Source organism: Phoca vitulina, unplaced genomic scaffold, assembly GCF_004348235.1.
Source record: "Phoca vitulina isolate PV1807 unplaced genomic scaffold, GSC_HSeal_1.0 scaffold5, whole genome shotgun sequence".
NCBI classification, from domain to species: domain Eukaryota; kingdom Metazoa; phylum Chordata; class Mammalia; order Carnivora; family Phocidae; genus Phoca; species Phoca vitulina.
Window position 1 is genome coordinate 65,371,584 of NW_022589708.1, and position 12,927 is coordinate 65,384,510.

Sequence of the window (12,927 nt, forward strand, 5' to 3'; positions counted from 1 at the left end):
AGGATTGAGACTACACAAATCACTCATATCAATAAATGTGAGTGGGTTTTCACTCATCCATTAAAAGAGAATAATTTCAAGTAGGCTCCTAATGCAAAATCCAACTCTATGCTGTTTACAAGGAGAGTAGCTATAGCACCTCTGCTTTAAGCCAGACTGGCCTCTGGGCTGTGTAGACCTTGCTCATTATGCTGGTTCCCTGCACAACTGCTCAGAGAGTGTCCTTGCTGTGTGGACCCCAAGTGTATTGAAAGATTCTGGAAAAAATATCTTGTGCGATTTATTGCTCTATCTATTGGGGAGATTTAGAATGTTTTAGCCCACAGGGTCTTTATTATAGAGCCCTGGAGGAAAAATTCCTGCCAGGCTTTTATTTTAAGAACGATTTTATGTCTTTTGAGTAATGTGTTAGTTTTTAATTTTAAAAACATGACGCTTGGAATGCTTGGCAGTAAGTTATATCTTAATGGGAAACAAGTGCATATGTCATGAGTTTTTTTGTTTCAGCCTCATTCTACTCTCTTTTATATGCCCACCTTTATTTTTCTTATATAATTTCCAGCTCCACCTTTTGTAATCTTATTATATTTTATCTTTTTAACCTGCCTTAAATTATTTATGGAGAGGATGCAGCATAAAAGAATAAATCAGTGAAATATTTCAAATCTGAAAGCAGGGGGAGCAGCAGGCAGAGGGAGAGGGAGAAGCAGGCTCCCCGCCGAGCTGGGAGCCCGATGCAGGACTCGATCCCAGGACCCTGGGACCATGACCTGAGCCGAAGGCAGATGCTTAACTGACTGAGCCACCCAGGCGCCCCTCCTGTTGACTTTTAAGGGTGGAAGTCTTAATACTGAGGCAAGTTTTTCTATACTCTTATTAGTTTGTTTCTTGCTTCAGGAGAATATTTTAAGATCCTTAGTTTTATAACTTTTTCTCAAAGGGTTTCTCTACTAAACTTGAAAAAAAATTATATTTTTAGCCTCCACTGTGTTTTCTTCTTGTGCTTTTTCCTCTCTCAATTTTATAAAGAGAGAGTCCAGTGCCAAATAGTGTTTATATTTAAAATACACTGTACCTAAGTATTTATAGATATGAATTTTGTTTTTTTTTAATACTTTTAACTACTTTTTCTGTACTTGTACCCTCCTGTAAGATGAGATTGGCCTTTTCCGCTCATTCTCCTGTTCCCTTCTTCACCAGTGGCCAAGTCAAGTTGCTGTAGCATTAATTCTTATTTAGTAAGAAAATGCATAACTTATAAGCAAAAAAAAAAAAGATTAACAGGACACACTGTAAAGACTTCAAGGATATGAGAACTAACACATAGCAAGAGAAAATATATTCGTTCACTATTCAGCAGACACTTATTGACCACGTACTATGTTGCAGTCACTAACCCCTCTGGGGACAAAGTGCTGAGAAAACACAGCAACATAGTTTTTGACTTCACAAATATTGGCAGGGAAGACAGCAAGCAGATTTGCAAGAAGGCAAGTAAATAATAATGTAGTGAGTATTGTGATGGGGTAGAGTGCATGGTATGGTAGCACCCCAGAGGCCACCTAGCCTAGACTTGGGTCAGAAGGTCTTCCTGGTGGAAGTAACGTCCAGGATGAGAACTTGAGAATGAGTAAGCAGAAGAAAGAAAAGGAAGGAAGGAAGGAAGGAAGGAAGGGAGGGAGGGAGGGAGGGAGGAAGGAAGAAAGAATGGAAGGGAGAGCAGGAGAGAGAGAAAGAAAATAAAATGGGGGGGAGGAAGGAAAAAAGAAAAATAGAAAATGGAAAGTGAAGAGAATTAGGAGAAAGTTTTAAGCATAGAAAACAAATTATTGTTAAGAAAAAGCTTGGCATGGGGCACCTGGGTGGCTCAGTCGGTTAAGCCTCTGACTCTTGATTTCGGCTCAGGTCATGATCTCAGGGTTGTGAGCTCAAGCCCCATGTGGAGCTCTGTGCTGAGGGTGGAGCCTGCTTAAGATTCTCCCTCTCACCCTCTCCCTCTGCACCCCCGAACACTGCTTGTGTGCGCTCTCTCTCTAAAAAAAAAAAAAAAAAAAAAAAAGAGAAGAGAAGGAAAAGCTTGGCATGTTGGGGAACTGAATATGCATTATTATGGCTATAATACAGAGTTCAAGATTGAGAAGGATAGTGTAGGAGAGAAACCATAAAGCTCTCAGTGCTTCCCAAGCTATTTGTTGTGAAAACCAGTTTTTAAAATTTCCCAATCTGTTGCCAACCCATACTTTAGTAAATTACTGGGTAAAGGAATGACTGATGGCATGTTTGCATGTCGTGGCAATATCAAATGACTATAAAGGTTCCTAACTGCTACTCTGTTTCTGTCCTGACCTTGTGGGGACCAATAACAGCTGGTCAATCCTCAGCAGTCCAGGGCCATGCTTGAAGAGGACTGTTGCATGTCATTATTCACATCCCTATCCTGAGAGTAGTAGTGTGGAACCAAAGAAAGTTAGTCTGGGGAGGGATACTTGACTGCAATGTGCAAATGTCTGGTTTTCCCTTTAAAACTCTTCCCCCTTTTAATCTTCCCCCTTTTAATCACCTTTATCTGGCTTAGATATTCTTTCCTATAAGTCACCCATCCCAAACCATTCCTGAAGGGGTTAGCATAGTCTGGACCTCCTTTGGGTCATCAGAAATCAGCTCCATATGAGTAGCTCCAAAATCTGGGGTTGAATCCTGTGATAATCCCTAGCATTTTCACTTGAATATAGAGCTTCCAGAGTTGGCTTGGGGCCTGGTGAGGCTCCAAGGGGCTTGTGTCTCTAGTAAGACTTCTGTATCAAATATGAGCTCCTAAGGTTTTTCTGATCTCGCAGTTACAGTGGTCTTAGGACTCTGTTCTTCGTTCAGGACTAGGATATGGAAATGATACAGAAATTCCTGAAATAGTTGTCACTTTATTCAGTAGCAGTGATTATACAGATTTCTACAATCTGGAATTATAAATTTTCAACAGAAAATCTTCAACAGGGATTAAAAATACCCATTTAGGCTTAAGCTGAGAAAGCAGACACTTTTCTTAGATATTGTTAAGGGCCCAGATAAAGTAAAATTAGCACATAGGGGATTGCTTTTGGATAGGATGTACAAAGTTGCAAGAGAACATCAATGCTACCCTAACAATAAGAAAAAGAGGATATGCTACCAAAAAAGAAGGAAGGAAGGAAGGAAGGAAGGAAGGAAGGAAGGAAGGAAGGAAAAGGAAAAAGGAAAGGAAATGAAAAAGGAAAGGGAAGGGAAAGGAAGGAAAGGAAAAGAAAGGAAGAATCAGAGAATTGAAGGTACAAAGAAACCTTAATGAACTATTTCCAAAAATTGATGGGTCCTTCCCAGAAGCAGAGACTCATGAATGCTTTCATCCCCAGTGGAGTGATGGGAAGAGAAGCAATAGATCACGGAGGAGGAGAAATCAGCTGGCTGAATTTTTATATAAGTATCAACAAATATTTATTTATTGAGGTATAATTGAGGTACATATTTAAAGTGCACAATCTGATAAACTTTGACAAATATCTGTACCTGTGTAACCATCCCCACAATCAGAATAATAAACATACCCACTGCCCACAAGTTTTCTCCTGCCCCTTGATGATTCCTCCTTCCTGCCCCTCATCCTATATCAAGGCAACCATTGATCTGCTTAATATCACTAAGGAATAGTTGCATTTTTTAGAGTTTATATGAATGGATTCTGTAGTAATTATTCTTTTTTTTTAATCTGGCTTTTTTTTTACACAGCATAATTATTTTGAGATTTACCTGTATTTTATGTATCAGTATTCTATTCCTTTTTTAAAAAAATTTTATTTATTAGTTGACAGAGAGGGAACACAAGCAGGAGGAGTGGGAGAGAGAGAAGCAGAGGCCCTGATGAGCAGGGAGCCCAATGCGGGGCTCGATCCCAGGACCCTGGGATCATGACCTGAGCCGAAGGCAGATGCTTAATGACTGAGCCACCCAGGTGCCCCTCCATTCCTTTTTTTGGCTAAGTACTATTCTACTGTATGGTTGTACCACAATTTATTGATCATTCACTTACTGATGGACATTTGGCTTGCTTCCAGTTTAGGACTATTACAAATAAAGCTGCTACAAATATTCCTGACCATGTATTTTTTGGAAATATACTTTCATTTCTTTGGAATAATTAGCAATAGAATGGCTGGATCATATGGTGGGGTATATGTTCACATTTTTAAGAAATGGCCAAAGTGTTTTCTGAGGTGGTTGTGCCATTTTACTTTCCCCCAGTAGTAAATGAGTCCCAATCCTTCCACATCCTTGTCAACACCTGGTAAGTCCAGTCTTTTAGCCATTCTAATGGATGTTTAGTGATATCTTGTTGGCTTGGTTTACATTTACTTCACAACTAATGATGTTGACCTTATTTGCCATCAGTATATATCCTTTTGTCCATTCAAATCTTTTCCCCACTTTTTAATTAGGTTGTTTATCTTCTTATTGAACTTCTGGGTTGTTTGCATATTCTGCATTCAAGTCCTTCATCAGAAATATGATATGCAAATATTTTCTCAAATCAATGACTTTATCTTTTCATTCTTTTAATATCTTAAGAATTTGTTCCATTTCTCTTAGTATCTTTAATTTTGATAAAATATATTTTATCTTTTTTTTTAATAGATTATGCTTTTGGCATTGTATCTAAGACAGATTTCCCTGTCCCAAGGTCACAGAGATTTCTCCTATGTTTTCTTCTAGAGGTATTATATTTTTAGTTTTCACAGTTTTTAATGGCTTATTTTTTTATTTTAAGTATAATTAACATACAGTATTATATTGATTTCAGATGTACAATATAATGATTCAACAGTCCTATACATTATTACTCAGTGCTCACCCCAATAAGTGTATTCTTAATCCCCTTCATCTTTTTCATCTCTCCCCCACCCACCTCCCCTTTGCTAATCACCAGAATCAGACTATTGCAGTTTATGTAGCTTATCGTAGAGTGGTATAAAGGCTGTATGTAAGTTCCAAATATAGCATTTGGAATTCTTAGATCCACTTTTGACCAGTGTGATGAATCATATAATTTGAACAATAGCTAACATTAGGAAAAAAGAAAATAAAAAAGAACCTGATTTCTGGGTTTTGGTAATTTTTTTACAAATACAATAATCATTGTAGGACAAATTCTCTTGATGTGTTTACTTATATTAGTTTTGTTCCAACTGTGAGTTACATTATGTTACTCTACCCTCAGTACATTTCTTTTTTATTTTCCCCACCTCCTTGCTTTTTATTCATCGTCCCTGAAATGCATTTGCCTTCTAGGCACTTTCTAGGCTTAATGGTATAGTAGAAGGAGTTCTGAATTTTGAGACAGATTTGCCCCCAAATCTTTATTCTCCAACCTTATAATTATGAGAACTTTTGGAAAGTTACTTTACCTGTCAGTGAACATAATGTTCTTAAATAAAAATGGAGCTGAAATCCTATGTCAGACAACTGATGGGAGGATTAAACGAGGGAATGCACACAAAGTGGCTGCCATTCAGTAGACCCTCAGCAAATGTTCATTCTCTTTCTTTTTCATTATGTAATAATATAGTAACATAATGTTGATCTGAAGTTATGATACAATAAATTTAGAAGGTTAGATCTAATTTTTTCTAGTAACTCTAGTAACTCTTACTTCTATCACTAAATTTCAATGTTTTTGTTAATTTCAAACTCTTAAACCAATGATTCACACTTAAAAGGTGAACTCCTGAGATGGGTCCTGATACTTGTTGTAAATATAGAATTTAACACATAAGTAGATAAATTTGGAACCAATATAGTTCACTCTTTTGGCGAATTATGCCTTCCTGATAATACGTGCACAATTGTATTGATATGAGAAAAAAGCAGGGGAAACATGACATTTACTTTTATATGATATGTTCCATAATTGGGAGGTGAAGTGGAAATAGAAGATATTCTTTTTTAAAAAATTTTTTTATTTGAATATAGTTGACACATGATATCACATTAGTTTCAGGTGTACAACATAGTGACTCAGCATCTCTATACATCATGCTGTGCTCCCCACAAGTGTAACTACCATCTGTCACTGTACAGCACTATTACAGTATCATTGACTAGATTCCCTATGCTGTGCCTTTTATTCCCATGACTTAATTCATTCCATAGCTGGAAGCCTGTATCTCCCACTCCCCTTCACCCATTTTGCTCATTTCCCCGCCACACTTCCCTCTGGCAACCATCAGTTTGTTCTCTGTGTTTATAGATCTGATTTTGGTTTTAGTTTGTTTGTTTATTCATTTGTTTTTTAGATTCCACATATGAGTGAAATTATATGGTATTTGTCCTCCTCAGTCTGACTTATTTCACTTAGCATAATGCCCTATAGGTCCATGTATGTTGTCACAAAGCGTTGCAAGTTATATATCCAGTAAGGGGTTAATATCCAAAATACATAAAGAACTTACACAACTCAACACCCAAAAAACAAACTACAATTAAAAAAATGGGCAGAAGACCTGAATTTTTCCAAAGAAGATATACAGATGGCCAGCAGATGCATGAAGAGATGCTCAGTATCACTGATCATCAGGGAAATGTAAATCAAAACCACAATGAGATATCACCTAACACCTGTCAGAATGGCTAGAATCAAAAGGATAAGAAATAACAAGTGTACACAAGGATATGGAGAAAAAAGAACTCTCGTGCACTGTGGGTGGGAATGTAAATTGGTGCAGCCACTGTGGGTAACAGTACAGAGGTTCCTCCAAAAACAGAAATACCGTATGATCCAGTAATTCTACTATACTGGGTATTTACCCAAAAAAATGAAAACACTAATTGCTATTTTTTCTAGATTTGGTAAATTGTATTTTCTAAGAATTGATTTCATCTAAGCTTTAAAGTGTATTGGTGTCAAGTTGTTTTAATATCCTCTCATTATCTTTTAAATACCTGCAGCATCTGAAGTTATGTCCATTTTTTAATTCCTATTACTATGAATTTTCACCTTCCTTATTTTATTGTTACTTGATATTGCCAAAGGTTGACTATTTTATTAGTATTTTTAAGGAACCAACTTTTGTCTTTGGTGATTCTCTGTATTGTATCTTTGTTTTCTGTAACATTAAGTCAGCTCTGTATCAGTTTTCTATTGCTGTGTGACAAATGACCGCAAACTTAGCAACCTGAGTAACACCCATTTATTATCCTAAGTCTGGACATGAGTTAGCTGGATCCTCTGCTCAGAGACCCCACTCTGCTCCTGGGCTGAAATCAAGATGTTGGCTAGGTCTCTGATTCTCATCTGAGGCCTGGGATTCTCTTCCAAGCTCACTGGTTTTAACAGAATTTGTGGTTACATGACTGTGGTGCCCCCATTTTCTTGCTAGCTGGTGACTGAGACCATTCTCAGCTTCTAGCAACCAAACACAGTTCTTTGCCATGTGGGGCTGTTCACAGCGTGGCTATGTGCTTTGTTTCAAACCAGCAGGAGAATCCCTGCTGAAGTTTTGAATCTCTTTGACTTCCGTCTCTGACCTCTAGATCCTCTTTTAAAAGGGTTCACCCAGTTAGGTAATGCCCACCCACATGCAACAACAGGGGATTAGATTGGGTGTGTATACAAGGACAGAAATCTTGAGAGTCATCTTAGAATTTTCCTACCAGAAGTTCTTATATTTATTTTTAAAAGAAACACTTATGTTGGTTTTATTCTGCTGTTTTCTTTATAACTTCTGAAATTAGATGCTTAGTTCATTGGTTTTCTGAAGTATTTCTCAAAATCCATTATAATTTCTTTTTTAAGCAATGCATTATTAAAAGTGTATTTGAAATTTTTTAAATGTATGGATTTTTAAATCTATTTTCCTTTAATTATTAATTTCCTTCTTAATTGCATTGTAGGAGAGAATATGTTGACTGTATGATATCAATACTTGAAAACTTCTTGAAATTTTTTCCATTTTCTTATTATAATGCTGTCAATGTTTTCCTTATATTAATGAGGTCATGTTATTTTGTGTATACCTACTCATGACCATTGTATGTTCTTGATCAATTAAATCTTTTATCACTATGTAAGACCTCCTTATCACTAGAAATTTTTACCTTAATATACTTGTCTCAACTTTGTTACTCTTTGTGTGGTATAATTTTTCTATCCTTATACTTATTTATTTATTTTTAAAGATTTTATTTATTTGACAGAGAGAGACACAGTGAGAGAGGGAACACAAGCAGGGGGAGCGGGAGAGGGAGAAGCAGGCTTCCCGCAGAGCAGGGAGCCCGATGCGGGGCTCAGTCCCAGGACCCCGGGATCATGACCTGAGCCGAAAGCAGATGCTTAACAACTGAGCCACCCAGGCACTCCTCTATCCTTATATTTAAAATTTTATTGTGTCATTATAGTTTAGATGTGTCTCTTATCAACATATATATCTGGATTTAAAAAATCAAGTCTAGAAACTTGGCCTGCTAATTGGAGTTTTCAGTGCAGTTGTATTTTTGTCATTACTAGCTGGTTAATTCCAGCATCTTATATGCTTTCTATTTCTTCTGCTGTTCTGTTTTTTTAAAATTCTCCTTCCACATCTTATTTTACATTAATTAGAAAAAATAATAGAATTATTTTGGAGTAAGATTATTAATAATTAATAACATTATTATTTTGGAAATTACACATCCTAATCTATTTTTTGTGATTCTTATAGATATGTATGCATTCAAATTTAATCTGTTAATACATAAATTTAATCAGCATTTTAGTTCTCCTTTGAAACTCAAAACATTTAAAATTCTAACCATCTCTCCCAAACATTGAATTCTAGTTCCATCTTTTTGTAACTCCACATTATTATTTTTATACATTTACTGTTATCATTTCTTTGCCATTCATTTCTTTTACCACCTGAATGAATTCTTTTATTCTAGAAATACATTTTTTTTTTTAGAATTTAAGTGAGATTTATAGGTGGTAAACATTTTCAGTTTTACTTTCTCTGAAAAATATCTTTATACCACTCTTATTCTTTTTTAAAATATATATTTTATTTATTTATTTGAGAGAGAGAGCATGAGTGGGGGTGGGGAGGGGCAGAGGGAGAAGCAGGCACCCCACTGAGCAGAGAGCCTGACATGGGGCTTGATCCCAGGACCCCGGGATCATGACTTGAGCGTAAGATAGACACTTAACTGACTGAGCCACCAGGCACTCCTATACCACTCTTATTCTTGAAGATGATTTTCTTTGGTTTGTAATTATAATTGATAATTACCTGGTCTTGGCACCTTGAAGATGTCATTCCTCTGTTCTCTGGCTTCCATTTCATTCCCTTTTGGACAAAGTTGCCCATATTATTTGCAGTAGTTTTGTTCTATGAAGTTGCTGTAAACACTGAATTAGCCAATACTGAACTATTGTTCCTAGAGGGAATATAGGGTTAGGTTTCTTTTTTTTTTTTTTTTTTTTTTATTTGACAGAGAGAGACACAGTGAGAGAGGGAACACAAGCAGGGGGAGTGGGAGAGGGAGAAGCAGGCTCCCCGCTGAGCAGGGAGCCCGATGCGGGGCTAGATCCCAGGACCCTGGGATCATGACCTGAGCCGAAGGCAGACGCTTAACGACTGAGCCACCCAGGCGCCCTAGGGTTAGGTTTCTGTGAGCTTCTGGTCACATTTTCATCAGTGATCAATATATAATCTTGTTTTATATGTGTTTCATACATATTGTTGATTCATTAACATTGAACTCACAAGCCAGCAGCACGATAACCCATGACTGAAGGAAGCTTATCTGTTAGGCCCATCACAACCTTCTTGCACTTAGGAACCGTAAGATAGCACTTCAGCACCAAGCTTGGGAGGCATTTTCAATTGCAAAATCACCAAAAAAAAGCACAAAAATGGGGAAGATGAGGCACTCAATAGACTGTGAAAAAGACACAAGTTTGCCCTATGAGAGCTGAAATAAGACGAGGCCTCCCAGCCGGACCTCAGCTGGGAACATGTGTTGGGAAAGTCTAGTATTTTGCCAGTCTGTGCATGTCCATGAATAACCATGCAAGGGCTGCAAGTATTGATTTTGGGGTTACAAATAAATTTTAGCACATAGATAAATTTGGAAATAGGGAATCCGTGACGAGCCAGGGTCAATGTAATTAATCTTATTTTCTCAGTTTTTGTGCTCTATAGTTTCACTATAAACTATAGTTACAAACCATAAACATAAGCTATTCTAGTGAAGAAAGAAGCTTCTTCAAATATTCCCTGTCCCATTCTCTCTTTCTCTCTTTCAGGAACTCTACTTAGATGTATTTTTTGAAATTTTTACTAAATTAGCATTTATGACTCTTAACTATTATTTAACATCTTCTATGTCTTCATTCCTCTGTGTTGCATTATGCATAATTCTTTGGATCTAATTTCTGGTTTGCTAAATCTTTTCTCAACTGTACAAATCTGCTGATAGAGCCATTGCTCAGATTTTAATTTGTTATTTTATTTTTAATTTTTACAAATTCTTTTGGATACTTTTTTTTCAAAGATACTTAGGCTTTTTCATCATCCCTTGCTCTTGGTTTACACTTCGTATCCTCTCTTTTATTTCTTTAAGCATATTATGTCCATATTTATATTTTCTATCCCATGCTTGATAATACCACTAACTGAAATCATTTTGATTCTGATTTTATTTTCTGCTATTTTATTTTCTAACTCATAGCACCCACAACGCCTTCTTTACTGATATATTTTATGATTTTTTTTAAACCAAAAGACTATGTATTTTGGAAGTTTATTAGTAATTTTTTGAGGCCTAGACTGTAGATGGGTTTCTTCAATGAGGATTTCGTTTTCTTCTCCTAAGTGCTTGGAGACCATTTAAACCAAGTTGAGTACTTGAAGGTTTTTCAAGCCACCAGGACTGTAGAAACTTAGACAGCTAACCTCCATGAATCCCAGCCTGTGTACCTAAATTCTTAGGGAGTATTCTTCTTTTCTACCTAATACCAAATTCTGAGACAGGGAATCTTTTGCTGAGAGTGCAGCCCTTTCCAGTCACAACTTTATGAACAGGGTTTCCTTTTTAGTGTCTCCTATTGAGTGTGTTCTAGGCTTTGCCTCCTGCCTCGGGAGGCTGTGAACACTGAAACCCGGTGTGCTTAGGGTAAAGCCAGTTCCGCTTCCTTTCCCTTCTGCGTATTTGTTACTTGAATCATGCTTACTGATTTTTTAAAAAACAATGTATTCACTCATTTGGCCTCATGTTTTATTAGAACCAAGAAGGATAGGGTGGTGTTTAGTGTCACATACGTTATATATTATTAACATACCAGGTTTTTTTTCTATTTAAGACTCTTTTTTTGTATTATATGAAAAAGTTTAGAGGAATATATATATACACACACACACATATACATACATATATATATATATATATATATAACTTTGATTTTTTTTTTCACCTAGAAGATTATCAACAGCAGAAATTTAGTAAATTTCTCTTTGTTTGGAAGATACCTTTCAGAATCCACTTCCACAAATATAAAACAAAACAAAACAAAATAAAACACAACGTGGGATACATTCAAAAGTTGCCAAAGATTCTTTGATTTCATGGATGAAGTTATTCAGTCCACACGCATATTTGATAAAAGGACAATCACTGTTGTCTGAGCTCAGGTCTAAAAAGTCCTAGGTGTTTCTGGTTCTGTAGTTCTCCTACATTCCCAGAGTACTTACATAACTATTGTGATTTCTTAAGTACATACTTATGAATGTCCTATAGAATCAGTGAGAGATCTCAGGGAATGAGAATCAGCAGACTGGTATATTTTAATGTAAATGTGCCTTAATGCTTATAAAAAGCGAATCGTCTACTTCTGGAAGAAACTTCTGGAAGAATGTGGCAAAATAAAATTCTATTCAAATGCATTTTAGCAAAGGTGACTATTTTGAGGTTAATTTTAGGATCCTTAAGTAAAATTTTCCTTTGCTGGGGGAACTCCTCCATGCCTTGGAGCAGTGATAGAATGTACAAATATACATTTAAAAATTATTTTTCTGAAATGACTGTATCAAAAACAACCTATACTTTTAAATGTTTTTCACTTGGAGATGCTGTATTTAATCCATGGATTTAAAAAAATCCATGGATTTAGATACCTTAATAAGCTGAGATTCACATCACAAGAGAAACATAGTAAATACGTAACAGCCGGAAGTTTCACTCCCACCCACTGTTCTTTCCTGCCTCCCTCTCCTAGTGAGACCTTGAAAGTGAAATTGTTCTTATTCCCCTGTGCTTCTCCAATATGCTCCCATAGCAGCCAGGGAAGCAAGAGGAGCTTTGAAACATGCAACTCTGATCTGGCCCGTTTTCTGTTTCAAACCCTTCAGTGATTTCCCTTTTCTCTTAGGACAGGCTCCACATTCCTTAATATGGCTCACGGACCCTGGACCCTGAATCACTGGCACCTGCCCGCCTTCACAGCCCTCCTCCCTCCAGCCTTCTGCAGCCACTCCGCCCACCTCCTGCTCCTAGAACAAGCTACTTCCCACTCAGTCTTCACAGGGCTATTTTTTCTGCTTGGAATCATACTCTTCCACTCTGTTGCCTGGCTAGCTTCAGGTCTCTGCTTAAATGTTACTTCCTCCGGGAAGCGTTCTCTGAAGCTCTTTGTTCTTTTCTTTCCCAGTACTTAGCCGTTTTGAAATTAAATAATTATTTGTGTAAGTATGTTTAACATCGGTCTCCCTACAGGCTGTCAATGCCATGGGCAACGAATACTTGTGATTCTACCTCATGACTGCATTCCTGCCCCCGAGCACAGTGCCTGGCACATTGGAGACACTGGACAATTACTTATTGGATGAATGGATGGATGAATGAATGATAAAATGGTGTGGAAGTCCAGGA